A 19,089-nucleotide genomic window follows, 5' to 3' on the forward strand; every position below is an offset into this window, starting at 1 on the left:
CAAGAGGGTAGGAGCCTCCAAAGTTTGCTAATCCTCCATCATATCATCATTGTCATCATTTTCCTCCATGGAAGTGGAATAATCTCCACTCTCATCTTCACTTCCTTGATGTTGCTCACTTCCTTCATCATCTTCATTAGCCTCTTCTTCTTCATCGACCTCTTCATCAACACCCTCATCATCAACAACCTCATCATCGACATTCTCATCTTCACCCGGTCTTTCACCCCTAGATGTGCTTGGAAAGAAAACTTTCCTATCCGCCCAACTAGGCAAAGGACATGATGGATCAAGTAGTCCTTACCTAGCTAAATGAAGGAGGGGTGGATATTGGGCCAAGTATGCATCTACTCGATTATTATAAGCTTGTTTATGCATCTCTCTCATGAGGAGAATCATGTAATCATTGCCCACTTCAACATCTTTGGGTTTGAACTCTTGGTATTTGAATAGGTAGGGTGGTGTGACAATGGAGGAGGAGGGCTCTTCAATTTCGACCCTTTGTTGACGGATGATGTACTCGGCGCCCTTGGAGAGTGGAAGAAGGTAGTTTGTTTGGTGGGCACTTAATCGGCATATCTTGGAAGGCAAAGTGAAGGATCTAGCATCAATGGTTAGCCACCCATAGTTGGTGTCAAGAGAATTATGCTTGACCCACTTGTACATGTTAATCATGGCATCCATGTTAATGAGATGACCCCCTTTGATCGCCACATAGGTGTTATCCTTGTTGAAATTTGCGTCAAAGTGCTTGGCCAAGAGAGTAACTAGACCTCCATTTACAATATGAGCGGTGCCTTCCTTACCACAATCAACATTAAGCCATCTTTCCATCAAAAGCCTTAGAGCATTGTAGGGCTTAGTGAATTCTCTGCCTACATTTAAGGCCGACTCAAGTAGAACACAATCGAGCTTGGTAAAGTGATTAGTGCCTTTTCTTGCTATTATAGTATTCCCGATGACCTTGTGACACACTCTAATGCCCGGATGGTGGACTAATAGAGCGCGACAAGCATGAAAGCTCACAAATTTCTTCCCGGAAATTTGCTCCCAAAGAGGAGCGGGGTCATACTTTTCAGGCATCTTGTGATAATATGGTGTATCACTAAGGCCTAATATCTTACCCAAAACATCAAAGGTGATGCGCCTATTCACATTCGCAAGACGAAACTCGATGTATTCTCTAGTCTCTACCTTAGTCACTTTCAATGAACTTAAGAATTCCAAGGTAAGGGAGGGGTATGTCAATTCTCTTATGGTGAACAATTTACCCAAACCCATGGCTTCAAAGAAGGCTTTTGTTTGTTCAAGGACACTCAATTTGTTCAAGGCATCTTCACAAATGAATTTGGTGGGCAAAATGGCTTTCTTAGCATACTTGGCAAATGTATCCCTATGGGAGTTGGAAATGAAAATTACCTCCGGATAGTTGGAAAATTGAGCGATTTCCGGAGTTGTTGTTGTTGTTGCTTCCAAGGGAGGATCTTGTTGTTGTTGAACTTCCAAGTTTGCACTAGAAACCACCATAGCCATTGAAGCTTTCTTTGCTTGAAGGCTTTGTTGCCTTTTCGAAAGTGTCTTTGCCTTGAGTGCCTTTGTTGCTCCTTTTGTCCTTGCAATTGTTGATTATACCAAGAAAAGATTGAAAATCTTCAATTTCTAATTATACCCAAATCCATTTAAGATAGAAGGATTTTGCTTTGTATTTCAAAAATTGACTCAAAGGTTGAAGATTTTGGTCCTTGAATTGATTATTGTTGCAAAAGGAGTGATTAATTATTGTTTTAAGGAAGTTTGAATTTGATTTTGTTGAATTTGGTTGAGGAAATCTTGTTTTTGGTGATGGAGAGGATGAGGGTTTTGGGGTTTTGGGGTTTATGGGTAGTGTTTGAATGAATGAATGAATGAATGAAATGAATGTGGGAAGGTGTATTAAAACACCCGAAAAATTCAAAACAGCAGGGGAAGACGAGCGGATTCCCGTCGGGACGCTCGGATTCTGCTCAAATGGGCTTCAGGAAAACTCGCCTAAAGACGAGCGTCTTTCAGTGAAGACGAGCGGATTCTGAATGTGGGACGAGCGGCTTTCCTCAAAGACGAGTGTATTCTCTTAGAGGAACTTTGCTTAATCTGCACTGGCAAAAAGACGAGCGTCTTTCTACAAAGACGATCGGCCAGTTTCAGACGAGCGTCTTCTCAGCTTGGACGCTCGGATTCTCTTACAGACCAAAATTTTTCATTTTGCAGCTCATTTGGACGGACGGATTCCTCCACAGATGCTCGGATTCCTGTAAGACGAGAGGATTACCCTTAAGCCGCTCGGATTCCTCTCGGGCTACCCGGATTCAGGTCCATCCGTGCACTTGCATAACCCGTGTCATTTTCATTCTTTAAATCCCGTGTTCTTCATTGTAGGGGCACTACAAAGGCATGAATAGCCTAGGCAATTGTTATCCCAACACTAAGTTAAAGCACTACACATCAATAAAATCATTAGTCCCTCCCTCACTTCTCTCAAAAAATGATGAATATCTTGATCAAGGCACAAAAATCCATAAATGACAAAAAATGCAATGTAAGAATTAAAATGTAAGTTAGGGAGTTAGAAATATTTACAAATGGTGGTTTGGAGAGGACTCCACCAAACTCTCATCCTTAGTGAGATGCCATGGGGGCATGGCCAAGGTGTTGTTGATGTTGCTCAACACCTTGAAAAAGTAGTCAAAAGCTTGTTCATTATCATGATAAAGATCCTCAATATATCTTTGCACTTGTTGTCCTTCATGTTGGTCTTGATCGATAGCATTACCAATATAGGGATTAAAATCCCTTCAAACTCATCGTCCCAAAGACCACAAACTTCGTCTACTTGATCATTAAAAATCTCTTGAGTTGATAGAGACAACTCTCCTCCTTTCTTGATTTGGCCAATGAGGCCATCCTCTTCACTTGTCATGGGTGAGCTTTTCAAGCTCTCTTTGTTGTTATTCACTTGCTCTTTTGATGGAGCATCATCAACTTTCTTTTTCCATTGAAATTCCGACTTCTTCCTATCATCCTTCCGGCTATAATGATCGACCATAAAACATGGTTCATGCAAACGGGGAGCTCTCATGGTCTTGTCAAGATTGAAAGTTATGCTCTCATCTCCCACCTCTAGAGTGAGCTCTCCATGCTTCACATCTATCACCGCACCCGCGGTGTGCAAGAAAGGTCTACTTAGAATGATTGGAATATTGGAATCTTCTTCCATGTCAACAATGACAAAGTCCACCGGGATGAAAAATTTCCCAACTCTTACAGGAACATCTTCCCATATCCCTAATGGTGTCTTCGTCGATCTATCGGCCATTTGGAGTGTGATATTGGTACATTTAAGCTCTCCCATCCCTAACCTTTTACTCACCGAATACGGCATAACACTCACACTAGCCCCTAGATCACATAGGGCCTTGTTGATCGTTGTGTCGCCAATGGTACACGGTATTGAGAAGCTTCCCGGATCTTTAAGTTTCAGAGGTGAACTCCCTTGAAGGATTGCACTACTCACCTTAGTGAAGGCGATAGTTTCAAGCTTCCGGATCGACTTCTTTTTCGTAAGGATGTCCTTCATGTACTTTGCATAGGCCGGCACGTGATTGCTTAATTTCGTGAAAGGAATCGAGACTTCCAAATTCTTCACGATTTCCATAAATTTTCCAAGTTGGTCATCAAATTTGGGCTGAGCTTGACGACTTGGAAAAGGAAGTCTAATCACAATGGGTTCCTTCTCCTTGGCCTTGTCTTCATTTCTCTTTGAAACTTCTTCTTTTGATGGTTCTCCATCCTTGGAGTTTTGCACAACTTCTTCTTTGTCACTAGCTTCCACAACTTCATCCTAAACTTGCTTCTTTGGTGCTTCATACCTCGTACCACTTCTCAAGTGAATGCCACTAACCGTTTCATGTCTTGGGGGATTACTTTGAGGTGGTAATTGCCCCTTTTGTCTTTGTGAGCTTGAAGATGCTAGTTGAGTCAATTGGGTTTCCAACATTTTGGTGTGGGCTAGAATGTTGTTGATGGTGATTTCCTTTGCTTGACTATCCTTTTGCATTTGGGTGAAAAACTCTTGTTGATTCTTTTGCATTTGGAGGACCGCTTTTTGAACATCAAAACCTTGGTCATTTTTTTGATTGTATGGAGTTTGGTTTTGGTATGCTTGGTTTTGGTTGTAAAAGGGTCTTTGATTTTGGTTTCTCATGGGAGGTGGGGTGTATGTTGGTTGAGGGTTTTGAAAATTTTTGCTTTTGTATGAGAGATTTGGGTGGAATTTGGTGTTTTCATTGTAATAATTTGAATAAGGGGTACCACTCTTGTATGCTTGAAAGGCATTCACTTGTTCATTTGTTCCCCTACATTCACTTTTGTCATGTCCCAAAGTTCCACAATTCTCACATATCCCACTTGGGATTGATGAAGATGCCGTCAAGGCATTAACATGTTGCTTTGGTGATTTTGAGGCTTCTTCAAGTCTAGCCATAGCTTTTTCGAACTTCAAATTGATGGTATCAATATGAGCACTAAGTTGAGCACCCAATTGAGTAATAGAGTCCACTTCATGCTTTCCTCCTCTAGTAGCCTTGCGAGGTCTACTTTATTGTGAATTATAGACCGCCATTTCCTCAATCTTGTTCCAAGTTTGATTATCGTCAACTTCGGTGAACATACCATTTGATCCCATGTTGAGAATGTTTCTTGAGTCTTCATAAATACCATTCCAAAATTGTTGTACCAAGAACCACTCGCTAAGTCCATGATGAGGACATGAGCGACAAATTCCCTTAAACCGCTCCCAAGCTTCATACAAAGATTCTTCATCTCTTTGCTTAAAGCCCGTAATTTGAGCTCTTAGCATGTTAGTCTTTTCCGGTGGGTAGAACTTTTTTTAGAAAGCTAGAGCCAATTTCTTCCAAGAGTCAATTCCGAGAGTAGCCTTATCAAGGCCTTTCAACCATTGTTTTGCGGTGCCAATTAGAGAAAAAGGAAATAAGACCCATCGAATTTGGTCTTGAGTTACACCGGTTTGAGAAATCACATCACAATAGTCACAAAAAGTCTCCATGTGAGAGTGAGGGTCTTCACTAGGCATCCCCCCAAATTGGCTTCTTTCGACTAATTGGATAAATGCGGATTTGGCAATGAAATTTTCGGTTAAGTGTTGTGGTGTGGGAGTACCATTGGGTAGGTTCTCCTCGGTTGGTACGGAATGTGATTAAAATTTAGGCATTGTGGGTTGATTTTGTGTTGGATTTTGTGTTGGGTTCTCCTCACCTTCTCTTGCAAAAGGGTTAACGAACTCAATAATGTTTGGTTGAATATCTACAACCTCACCAATACCTCTCAAAGTTCCTCTAGCAAGTCTTCTATTGTTTGTCAAAGTCCTTTCAATTTCGTGATCAAAGGGTAACAAGTTACCTTGTGATCTTCTAGACATGCAAAATATCAAACAACTCGAAAATAAATAGAACAAACCTTGAGGAGTTTTACTTCCCCAAGGCAAAGAAAGACACAACTAATAACAATCTAAGAAAATCTAAATCAAGTTAACACCGTCCCCGGCAACGGCGCCATTTTTGGTCGTACTCACTTGGGAGGTTTAGTTTTCGGTACTTGTCATTAGGAGCACCTAGACCAAAACAAAATTTATAACTCCACAAACAACTCTACTATTAGTAAAGAGGCAAGTAAAGATCGGATCCCAAGGGACGGGTATTGAAGTGAGATTTTCAATTGCAAGTAGGGGTGTCTAGGGGTGTCACAATTTGGGGTTGGAATAGAAGATCACTAAACTAAATAGCAATGAAAGTAAACAAGCAAGATGATTAAAAAGGGATGTAAACAATTGATAAAAGGCACTAGGGTGTCATGGGGTCATAGGGGATTTATGGGAATTGATCATACAAACATATTCTCAAATTATAAGCAAACAATTATTGTTGTGATGGATCGAGTTGGTTTATATCTTACAATCCTAGGAAAGTTTGGGTCCCGGAGCCGAATCGATTAGATTGTACAACACCTATGAGTCGACTTAATCTTCCCTACTCAACTATATGCATGGTCTAATGAGACTCGAGTTGGTTTATGTCTTACAAGTCTCATTTGAAAGATAAGTGATGGGTAAAAAATGCAAGGATTCATAGGCTCGCATTTCATAAAACATAACATGTGCATAAGTTGAGATCACAACAAGCAAGCAAATAAACTATGAAAACATATTAATTTAAGCACGAATCATCCCCCATGTTGGTTTCCCCTAATTACCCATTAACCATAGTTAAGGAAACTACTCACTCATTATCATGTTGAACATGCTAGCAAGGTTGTCAATCATACCAACAAAGTAAAACATGATGAATAAATGAAGATGATTAACAATAATTAAAAAGGGATTAAGAGAATTATACCTACTAATGATTCCAATAATAAAGCAAAGAATAATAGAAGTACTTGATGATTGATTGGAAGGTTGTCAATCTCCCAATAATAACCCAAATAATCTTCAATTACCCAAAATGAAAGATGAACAAAAGAGAGATTAAGGAAATGAGATTTGTATTAAGACTTGATTAAAAGTTGATTACAAGATTAAAGAGAGATTAGATTGATATAAACTACACTAGAGATTGATAAGAAGAACATGATTATCTAATTAGACTAATGGGGTATTTATAGTGGGGATGAGGTACACAAATTAGGGTTTACTAGGGGCTTAAATGACTATTAAGTCCTTGAGGAATCGCTCCTCTCAGAAAAATATGCGAGTCTCCTTTTTTCAGTCTTTCCGAGGTATGCGCATCCTTCATAGAACAATAAGAAAATGAAATAGCTGTAACACAATCCGAGCGTCCAGGGCACGGGATGAGCGGATTGTCTGGCTTTTGGACGAGCGGATTCTTGGGCTGGACGGGCGGATTATCTAGCTTTTGGACGAGCGTCCCTCTGAGGAAGACGCTCGGATTCCTTATCTTGGATAGGCGTCCAGGGGGCAATCCGCTCGGATTTTGAGTCAGCTTCTTCCTTTCTTCTTTTCTTCCTTCTTCTTCATACAATCCTTGAGGATTTTGTCGGAGATGCAAGGTTCTTTTCTCATCATTGCCCACCTACTATAATATGTACAAGGGCCTTCTAGACTTGTCTTCTCTTTGATGTTTGGTCATTGAATTCAATCAATTTAGCTCCATTTTGCCATGAAAATGCAAGGTTTGCACTCCTTTCCTACCAAGGGATCAAAACCTCAAAGAATATGCAAAACAAAGGACTAAAGACAATAAATGACCTAATTATGCACTAAAAAGCATGGGAACAAGGCTAAGTCGGGGACTAAATATGCTCAAATAATGGTCACATCACTCAATCGCACGTCTCATCTGGTTGGACAAAGCCTCAGCACACAGAATGAATAAATAAGGCGAGAGAGGGTCCCCCTGACGCAACCCTCTCGTATGCCGAAACGTCTCCGTTGGATTGCCATTGATCAGAACCAAAAATGAGACGGAGGTGACACAGTCCATTACTCTATCAGTCCACCTCTCATCAAAGCCCATCGTATCCAAAACCCGTCTCAAAAAAACCCACTCCACTCTATTGTACGCCTTAGCCATATCGAGTTTGATAGCCATGTGACCCCATGCGCTCCTTGTCTTCTTCATATGAAGGAACATCTCAAACGCAATAAGGATGTTGTCAGTTATCATTCTACCCGGAGTGAACGCACTTTGGTTTTCTAAAACAATATCACCAAGGAACACTTTTAGTCTATTAGCAAGGACCTTCGAAACCAACTTATAGATGACATTACACAAACTAATGGGTGTGGACATGGGCCACGTCTCGGTCTGTGGATTTGGGCCACCTACCGGTCCGTAGTCACGGGCCACCTGTACGCCAAGCCAATCTGTGGACATGCACCGGTCTATTGAAAGCCACGCTCGGCGGCGTAAAAATGCTTTCGACAGGATCGTTTTAGATCGGTCGGTTTCGTCTCGGAAGGGTCTCGAAACGATTAGAGATGTTCGGAGTCGCCACCAAGCATTTGTGGGATGCTTGGAACCCATTCGAATTCCACTTTATACCTCGGTCAAATCGAAGCACAAAGCAGCGTTTGACATAGGTACTAAAGATAAGGAAATCGTCCCTGTTTAGCATCCTATCTCTAGAATGACTCTCGTACGCCCTGGATAAGGTCGTCCACTATCCAAAGTTTCTGAGTAAGAGGTGAAGGTACGTATTGGGAAGCCCTTTAATCAGACACCCAATCCCGCCCGCGGTAGCGGCCTCTACTGGTTGATCTTGGTTGGTTGAATGCAAAAGTTGATAAAACGGTATAAATGCATGAATGCGCATCCAATAATTTAAACCTAACGTGTGAGAGCTTTCTAAGTAGGTTGATTTAATCCAAGTATCAAGTATAAGATGTCGAGTTGGATTAATGATTGATTTGCATGCAAGACGGAAATTAAACATCCATTTACCGTATTAGCTTTAGGGTGCATAACGTGATCCATTTGTCTTAGTAAGGCGTTTTGTAAATGTGATTTTGAATAAACAAATAGTCATCTGATCCGTCTTATATCCGGGCTAACCGGAGTCGGGATAGTCCTAGACTAATGCTGGAAAGGGAACTGGTCCTGTACCAGACGGCTACATGAGGCGCGAGCCAGCCGGCGATACAAGGGGCCTCCCCCTGGTTTTGAAAATGAGAAAGAAAAGGCCTGCTTGAGGCGCGAGTCAGCCTACGATTATATGCCGTATTCTGACCATTTAGAAAACGTTATAAAACGTGTTAAGAAATGGGTATTTGAACCCGATTTGGTTTGAAAGGGTCGTTTAGACCGCATTTGATAATATTCGGTGTCGGGTTCGACTTTGAAGAACTAGACTCGAATAATCATCATTATTTTGATAATATTCGGTGTCGGGTTCGACTTGACAAGCTTGACATGAATAGTTTGAAAATAATTATGAACTAATTTTTTTAAGTTCATTTGAATATAATTAATCGATACTCATCATCGTACCCGGGTTAAAATCCGGCATGGTATGTAGAACCAAGGATGACTTTGTGTTGGTGACTAATATGTTTATTTTGAAAATGTAAAGAAATGATGAAAGGCTTTAAAATACCTCCCAAAAAAAACTAAAAGGCTTTAAAATACGTTTTAAATGTTAATAACCAAATATTATCACCGAAACACGGATTTAACTGTCATGGTATGAGGAACCAAGGGTGAAAAATGTTTTATGGTTAAAACAAATATAATGAAATAAAAAGGGTTTGAAAGTATTTGAAATGATAAAAACCGATTACAAATATGAAAATGAATTAAAGGGGAAAGACGAGAACAAACACGGTTGATCTCTGACCTGAACACCCCATTTAGGCGCGGGCAAGCCGGCGAACCAAAGGGCTTCTGTCTCAGGCCAAAAATCAGTTTTGGCTCGTTTATCCCATGTTTTGGTTCATGTTATGCACGTTTTAGCATGTTATAGTCATGAAACAAATGAAAACATGATAAAAAGAGGATTTTTACACCCTCATACTTACATGTTTGGTTATGGCGAGTGACCGACGTAAGTGTAACAACTCGTTTGGTCGGAAAAAACTCGGTTTAAAACCGTTTTGGTAAGTAAAAAGAGTGTTTTAAGATTAGTGACGGTGTAGTGGTCGAAGTGGTCGGTCAAGTGATTTAATGCACGATGACGGTACCAAACAATGTGTAAGGCTTGTATTTACGATCGGTAGGTCGTAAATACGCGTCGGATTGTGACTTAAGAGGTCGAGTCGAGAATTTTAAGGGAGAAAAGAGGGGGCGGACACTCGCGTAAGTCTCAAATGGGGGGCATTTGAGGGGTATTTATAGGGAAATGAGTGTTTGTGTGAGTTTTGAGCGACGTGGCCACCTGGGCTGCTCAAAGAGGCGCGAGCCACGTCGCTGGTCTTCGAGGTGTGTTGTCGCTTTCACACAAATGCAATCATGATTTGTTCTATCGTAGGTTTTGTAGTCATATGTTTGGTACTTGACCAAACATAAATCCGGGAAAACTGAAGGTAGAAGGTTTGAAATTTTTTGTTTTTGGTGGTTGACTCGGTTTGACTCGTTGTTGGAGTCGGGATTTGAATTTTTGAGTCGGTTTTTGGTCCGGTGTCGGTTTGACTCTAGTTAGTGTCATTGCGACCCCGTCGTCATGCATTAAACACTCCAGGTATTTTTGAAATGTTTTGAAATATTTTATTTTCGAAATCGTTTTAAGTTTTCCGACGTAAAGTTGTACACAAATTGTCGATCAAACGCCGCGATTCCAAAACATGTTATAGTCCGATAATCATCGGGTGTTTGTTGGAGTCTCAGCAGATATTGGGTATCTACAATGGGTCGAAAGTCCCGTATTTTGTCCGGTGCTTTCTTTTTTGGGATAAGAACAATATTTGTATTATTAAACTCACGAGGACTTCGGTTGCCTCGAAAAATACCGAGGGCACTGCGTATCACGTCGGGGCCAATGATATTCCTGTTAGAAATCTATATCTCATTACTTAACATATTCATATATGTGATGATTTAATTTAGTCATAAAATTAAACATTGATCTTATGCATGCAAACAATAATAAAAATAAGGAAAAAATCATCAACCCTTACATTGATATTTCGGATTTTTGGGCACAAGTGAGTTCTCCTACTCACTTGTTCTTGAGCTCTCCAAATATTGGATGAACAAGGATTCAAGTGTAGAATCCCTCCCAAGGATTAATACCCAAGGTAATCTCTTAATAAAATTAATATTATTACTACTAGAACAATATTAATTTAAATAAAAATGACCCAAAAAAAATTATTTGGTTCTCTTTATTTCGGTTAAGAGAAGGGAGAAAGAGGAAGAATTTTATCTCACTAAAACTCTTATTTTAGATGTGTGTATGAATGAATGAATACACTAATCTTTTTAGTAATGTATATGGTAAAAATTATGAAAGAAAAACCCATGGTTTTTGCTTCACAAAACCGGGTAGAGGAAGGGTTAAAGAGGGCCAATGCATGAGCAAGGTGCTCTTCACAAGAGACACTAGGTTTGCATGGCTAGGTTTAGGCAAAAATGATTATATTTACCACTAAGTTAATTAACATAATATTTTCCTAATACTCCCACTAATTTCGGTCCATATTAAGGTAAAATGGATTCCATTTTATCTTTGTCAATTTGTCAATTTGTCACATGTCACATGTCATGTAAAATTGTTATGTATTTTTAACATCTTAAAAATCAACGCATTAATAAAAATACGTCATATACAAAATTGACTTAGTAATTCATAATTACTTGTACCAAAATATTTTACCAATTATAAATCACAACATCTTGTATTTATAATAAATTATTCATTCAAATGCAATTGTTTCCTTAAACAATAATTTCATCTAAGTAATAAAACAATTCGATCACTTAGACCGTATCTTATTTAATCAAATTATAATGAGATACGTAAATATTACTTCCAAAATTGTCCGTCAATTTTAAGTAATTTAATCAACCTGTATCGTCATATGATCAATTAAATAATCAATTAAGAGTGTTACCCTTTAGGTATGACCTAAGGGGATCAACTGATCACCACCGTCGCACGACAGTAATGTCAAACTATAGTCAGCCAATCATTACCGATATGTGTGGACCAGTTGACAGTAAAATATTACTTCCCAATTGTATTCTTTGGAATGAAACTTAAACATGTGATCATCATGATCAACAGTTGTGATCGCATTATTGTCGGAGGACACATATTCCAACAATCTCCCACTTGTCATGTCACCAATTATCTTGTCCTATTACTATCTCCCACTCAATGCAAGGTGTCTTTCAGGTCGTACTTGCAAGTGATCATATCGAGAGTGGTTTCCTCGATCTGGAGAATAACTGATTGACCGGATTTATCTACCATAGATATCTTCCGAGCGTGGCCACGCATTTCCAGTTCATTACTCCTCGAGTGGCCCTGAGATATTGTTATAACCCTGACTAGGGGTGGACAATTCCTATCGCACTCATTCCCTTCGACTAGCCACAGCCATCATAACCCAAAATATGCCCATTTGACCCCATTTACAAAGGTCGTAGTAACACAAATCAAAGTTAATCTGAAACTGTGCCATCTTAGGCGAATAGTCTTTAGTCAAAAGAATCGACTCATTAGAATACTATAGTAGCTCTCGCCATGACCAGGCTATATAAATTTGCCAGAACTCTATAAGCGGTCATAAGGCCCGACAAAGTGTTCCTAACAGTCTGCCTATGTGATCGACTAGTCATCACACATGACTCCATGGCACTTGAACTTGCCATCAATCGCATCACATTCTAGTCACTTCGAGACGTCACCTCATGTAGGTAACTATGGGCGAATACAATACTAATCCATGTTCACTTTAACGGGGTTCAATTGTCTCTACAACCCGTTTGGATGTAACAAAGTATAAGGTGAGTTAATAATAACTCAAACGACAAATGTCGACATCACATTCGGGTAGTCAATACCGTATTACAACCTTGTGATACATATCGTAAGTGTATTAACACTAGTCGATTGCAATAGAAGTTTTAACATACCATTTGTCCACGTGTTCTAACTTCTTTTATCGCATTTTCCTTTACGTTCATGGTATCTCTCATAGCATGAACCTTACCAAGTACACATATAGGTTCCCAACATCGGTTTGGGTTCTTTATCTTGAAATAACTTCCTGGTTGTTTATCACACAACCAACGAATTTGTGGTGGATGATATGACTTGCACTGTTCAAGTACTCCACCCACTCATAATGCACTAGGTATATGTTTTGTAGCGTCTTGCAACAATTGTCAAGATGATTAGCCTAACACTTCTCACAAGTCCTAGCATATTAGAAAATATTAGTTTTGAGTAACTTCTTACTACAACTAAGTATCTTTCCAAACTTCTCATTTCTCCTTTTAGCTTGAAAAGCTCAGGATTTTCATAAATCCTTACGTGTGTTCAAACTTTAATATGTGCAACCACTTGACACACAACAGAGTGTTTTGTCCAACACTGAAATCGCTCATTGGTTCTCCTCGAGAATTCATGACGATTCTTCTATGGCTCGCCAATGAATCATCATGCTCTTATGCATATGATTCATTATTGGACATGTGCATGATTATTCTAATGGCGGAAACATTAGTAACTTTTTAATCATGTCATCAACCATTCTTAGCTTCAATGAATGACCATGACTGCTTATGGTAATTCCATTTTCATTGAAATGAATAACCTTTGTTTCTGGTTGATTTGATGTGTATATCTCAATACTTATCCAACATCTCATGATGTGATTGGATTCATCATAGTCCATTTTCATCCAGAATTGAAAACTCAAATACATCTTTGTGAAAGAAGGTATTAGCTCGTCATTCTCAATGAGTAATGAGTTATAAACTTTTACAAGATGATTGATCCCACTAAATTCCATGTCTTCACATGATAATTTCCAACTCCCACTTAATTCCACATGTTTCGCAACTGACTACTCAATCGAAACATTTCAAGAATTGAAATATATTTTGCTTTGCCAAGTTATTAATATAAAACCATATATGTTCCCATCATATCCTTTCAAAATACCTATTTTGAAGAGGTTTCATCTTAACCTTATGGAAAGAGATTTTATTCTCTAACTCATTCATTTTATAATGATGCGCAGTAATGTCATTATTTAAATGTGAATTATATCCAATACACGTCCTTCTTAAAATACCCTTTTCGGAAGGAGGTTTAACCATTTCATTTTTATAATGAGGTTAAGTAATGACATTAGCAGGGTTAATACTTAACTTAGCTCTTGAGGATATCGGCATATCATTCTTTGCAACTTTTAGTCATAAATCTCATTTATTTTCGAGGATGCAACTTTGATTCATTTAGGCTCTTAAGTAAACATCAATATTTAAACTATTGGTCAAATGTTGTTCATAAACTAGTCAAAACTTTTGTTAAGACTTTACATTAGTCATTCTTATTCCAAAACTTCCTTTTGGTCTCCTCGTGTAGTTATCTTGAGAACATATTCTTTTGATTACTTCACTTGGTCTCTTTTGTCATGTAGATTTCATCTATTCGAGACCATAGATCTCATCTATTCGTGTATACTATCTATATAGGTATACAAATCATTCTTTCTTGCGTAGATCTCATTTACACAAGTACACAAATTTTGCTTGGCGTTCTTTGTACAAGTACACAAATTTTGCTTGGTGTTCTTTGTGTCTTCATTTTCTCCCACTCTATCTTTAGAATGAATACACTAGAGATTCAAAGATAGCATATGAGACACAAATAATGATTTTTGAAGTATAAGGAGGACTATCTCATAGGTTGACTAATTGTTTTAGATTTGATAAGTGTACTTAGTGATTGACATTCCTTTAGGAGAGTTCATCAACTCAATATCACTTTATAATTGATCATACACAAGCCTTAAGCTTGTGGACATATAATGAATCCCATCATTATAGTTGTCTATTAGATCACTTTAAGTGAATGATCCTATGTTTCTATGAGCAAGCGGATAATGACGAAATTTAGAACAAGGATAAAATACGATAAAACGGGTGACTTGGGTTGCAAACCAAGCCACCATTATCCAAAATACAACCATTATCCAAAATACATTTCCATGTCGAACACGGAAATCAAAAGGTTCTAAATTCCGAAACATAAATAAAATAAGACAATAAAAAGCGAAGCTTCATGGAAGCTACTCCTAGCTTCTTGATGGTTTCTCAAGCTTGCTTTTCTTTTCCCTTGTCCTTGCTTGGTGGAGGCCCTATTTACAATAAAAAGGGGATACATTATCACAACTTTGTATCACAATACCATAGTTGAATTAGAAACATTAAAAGAAAGGATAGTCATTTACCTACTGGAGTGATCTTTCCAGCTTTAATGTCACCAAGATATTTGGAACAATTTCTTTTTTAATGTCCAACACCATTACAATAATGGCATTTATCAGGAGGACCCTTCTTGATTTTGGAAGTGCTAGCTTCATAAGTCTTAGCTTTGGTGAAAGTGGGAGCTTGCTTTTTACCCTTCTTCCCATTCTTCTTGAACTTCCCCTTGCTTTTGGTGCTTATGTTAAGCACATCCTTAGGTGGGTTAACATTTAACCCCATGTCTCTTTCGGCTTGCACAAGTAACTTGTGCAACTCTTCAAGAGACACGTCCTTGTCTTGCATGTTAAAATTCACCCGGAATAGAACATACGCTTTGACTTTGGATAAGGAGTGTAGAATCCTATCTACAATGAGTTATTTGGGGATTTCAACCTTTTGAATCTTCAAGGTCTCGACTAGCTCCATCAATTTGAGCACGTGAGGGCTAACCTTTTGGCCCTCTTTAAAGTCGATATCAAAGAATGCCGCGGCCGCCTCATATTGGACGATCCGCGGAGTTTGTGAAAACATTGTCACAAGCTTGGAATATATTTCATTAGCGGTGCCCATCTTAAAGGCTCTCCTTTGGAGATCCGCCTCCATCGCAAAGATCAACACATTTTTCATTGCGGCGGACTCCTTGTGGTAAGCCTCATATGCTTCCCTAGTAGCGGCGGTCGACCTAGTAGAGGTTCGGGTGGAGAGGCCTCGGTGAGGTAACGAAGCTTGTCGTCGCCTTGGGCGGCTAATTTGAGTTGGGCATCCCAATCGGAGAAATTTGACCCATTTTTTTCAAGTTTACAACGATCCATGAAGGATCGGAGCCATGAAGTATTAGTGAGAGGCGTGGCGTTGGTGTTTGGAGTGGCCATTTGTTATGAGAAATAAAAGCGGTCTACAAAACAAATTAGAAGGAATAAAACATATGTCGTTTTCATAATAATAATACTCGTAAAAATTTTAATTTAAACAAGTTTTATTGCATTTATCTAGTGACCTCTACCCAACTTGATAAGATTCCAAGACCCAAATTCATATTAATTTAGGCATCGGTAAAGCCGAAAAACAACCCTTATCAATATAACTCGGTGGATTAACATTTTAATCGATTCTACTTTTAGAACTCTTGGTCGATAAATTTACATTAAAATTTATCTTTAGCCCGAAACACATCCGGCAACCGTCGAGAATACTTTCGTTGAGTTCAACCCAAATTTCGAATAAATGTGTCCATGATCCAAATTTACATCAACTTGGGCATCGGTAAAGCCGAAAACAACCCTCATCTTTATAAATTCTTTGGGTAGACATTTATCACCCACTTCCCCTACGTAACAAGGTTTGTACCCCGGTAAAGCCGAGTGCACTCCCTCACGAAATAGGTTTTCATGGTTTCTACTTTTTGGTAAGGCTATGTCTCAATTGATTATTTTAGCGAGAGGGCATGTCAGTTTATTATCTTTCACGTTTTAAGTGACCTAAAGCGGTGAAATACGATAATTATAATTGACACGGTCGATTAACTCGATTAAAAAGGATGATGCATGTTTTAGTTATGGCGATTTAGCGATGCATGCAACATATGAATAAAATGCAAAGCATAAAATAAATCCTAGTATGGCCTTCCTAAAATAGAAAATCTAATTAACTATTACATATTCGGAAACCAACTCCATTGGTCCCTTGAATTTCGGTTTTGGCACGCATCTCGAGGTAACACCGTCTTTATGTATCGCCTTCTTGAGTGACACCGTCTTCAAGGAACTCCGGAATAAATAAATTACATAACAAATTACATAATTTTCTATTATACATTTGTAATTAAAATAAAATAAATCTATTAAATTACAAAATGGTGATACGAGATCACAATAAATTACAACCGAATCGATATTTCCATACATTTCAGGTAATACCAATTAAAAACTAAGGCCATACTAAGTAAAAATTACATAATTCAAAAATTACATAAAATAAAATTATGACAATCATAAATAAAATGCAGCATTATAATATGTATAAACATGCCCAATTTTATGCTAAATCGCCTTTAAGGAGCCAATATCGTATATTAAACGGTTTTTACGGATTTGCATGATTCAACCTTTTAAAATCACAATAAATTACATAAAAACATATTTATGCACAAGTTAATTACCCTAACCAACTTAGGACTCAAAATTAGTCTCCACTAACCATTTGATTATAATTAACTTATATTTCTTAAAATTGTTCATTAATGGACTCAAAATTACAATAAAATGCTATAAACTTCAAATAAATCACAAAAATTTCAAATAAATTTGAAATTTGAAATTTAAACTCATGAACATTCTGAAAAAATACCATGACACTCATAATGTTTAAAAACTTAGGTTAAAATTTCGAAAAATTATCGGAAAAACTATGTTCCGGTTTATCGGATTTATCAATTATAATCATAAAAACATGAGAAAAATTATATTCATCAACTTTTCAATTTTAGATCTGAAAAAGATAATAAAATGCAACATGTGACGTTTTTCCTTAGTCATGAAGTATGTTTTAGCAATTATTCACTAATTAAGTCACTATTTATGTTATTTTTCATCAAAAAATCATAAATCATGCATAAAGACTTCATTATAGCCTATTATTTTACACACATCTTATATAATTTCATGGGACAATATACTAAATTTCTATGACCAGATTCGAAATATTTCTCATATTAACCTATTTTTCATTTAAATTCGATTTTTATCATGAAAAATCCATATTTCGAGCATAAAAACTCCAAAAATTCTGAAAATGTACAGGTCATCTAAAAATAATATATGTGAAAACATATCCAAAAACCACTTAAAAATTCGAAGTTTAGCTAATTTTAGTCCGAAAATGACATTTTTATCATAAAATCACATTTTTAATGCCATTATTAAATAAGATGAACAATAAAAATCCATAAATTAACCTAAATATCCTAAATACATTTTAGGATCAGAAACTTTAACATGCATAATTTATTTCGTGATATATCATAATAACACAAATTTATAAGGTTTATATGTTAATCGTATAACTCGGAAAAACTATACCGATTTGCATGCAAACAACCTAAGGCTCTTGATACCGCTTGTTAGAAATCTATGTCTCATTACTTACCATATTCATATATGTGATGATTTAATTTAGTCATAAAATTAAACATTGATCTTATGCATGCAAACAATAATAAAAATAAGGAAAAAATCATCAACCCTTACATTGATATTTCGGATTTTTGGGCACAAGTGAGTTCTCCTACTCACTTGTTCTTGAGATCTCTAAATATTGGATGAACAAGGATTCAAGTATAGAATCCCTCCCAAGGATTAATACCCAAGGTAATCTCTTAATAAAATTAATATTATTACTACTAGAACAATATTAATTTAAATAAAAATGACCCAAAAAAATTATTTGGTTCTCTTTATTTCGGTTAAGAGAAGGGAGAAAGAGGAAGAATTTTATCTCACTAAAACTCTTATTTTAGATGTGTGTATGAATGAATGAATACACTAATCTTTTTAGTAATGTATATGGTAAAAATTATGAAAGAAAAACCCATGGTTTTTGCTTCACAAAATCGGGTAGAGGGAGGGTTAAAGGGGGCCAATGCATGAGCAAGGTGCTCTTCACAAGAGACACTAGGTTTGCATGGCTAGGTTTAGGCAAAAATGATTATGTTTACCACTAAGTTAATTAACATAATATTTTCCTAATACTCCCACTTATTTCGGTCCATATTAAGGTAAAATGGATTCCATTTTATCTTTGTCAATTTGTCACATGTCACATGTCATGTAAAATTGTTATGTATTTTTAACATATTAAAAATCAACGCATTAATAAAAATACGTCATATACAAAATTGACTTAGTAATTCATAATTACTTGTACCAAAATATTTTACCAATTATATATCACAACATCTTGTATTTATAATAAATTATTCATTCAAATGCAATTGTTTCCTTAAACAATAATTTCATCTAAGTAATAAAACAATTCGATCACTTAGACCGTATCTTATTTAATCAAATTATAATGAGATACGTAAATATAACTTCCAAAATCGTCC

At 37.3% G+C, this 19,089-nt stretch overlaps 1 non-coding gene across 1 annotated transcript; it reads left to right on the top strand.

The window, feature by feature from the left end:
* The first annotated feature begins 4,787 nt into the window (after positions 1-4,787).
* Positions 4,788-4,894, top strand: LOC141636957 (small nucleolar RNA R71). The gene has a single exon (XR_012541522.1). It is a non-coding gene; the product is annotated as a small nucleolar RNA R71 (small nucleolar RNA).
* Positions 4,895-19,089: the final 14,195 nt, after the last annotated feature.

The sequence above is a fragment of the Silene latifolia genome, chromosome Y (genome assembly GCF_048544455.1).
Source record: "Silene latifolia isolate original U9 population chromosome Y, ASM4854445v1, whole genome shotgun sequence".
NCBI classification, from domain to species: Eukaryota; Viridiplantae; Streptophyta; class Magnoliopsida; order Caryophyllales; family Caryophyllaceae; genus Silene; species Silene latifolia.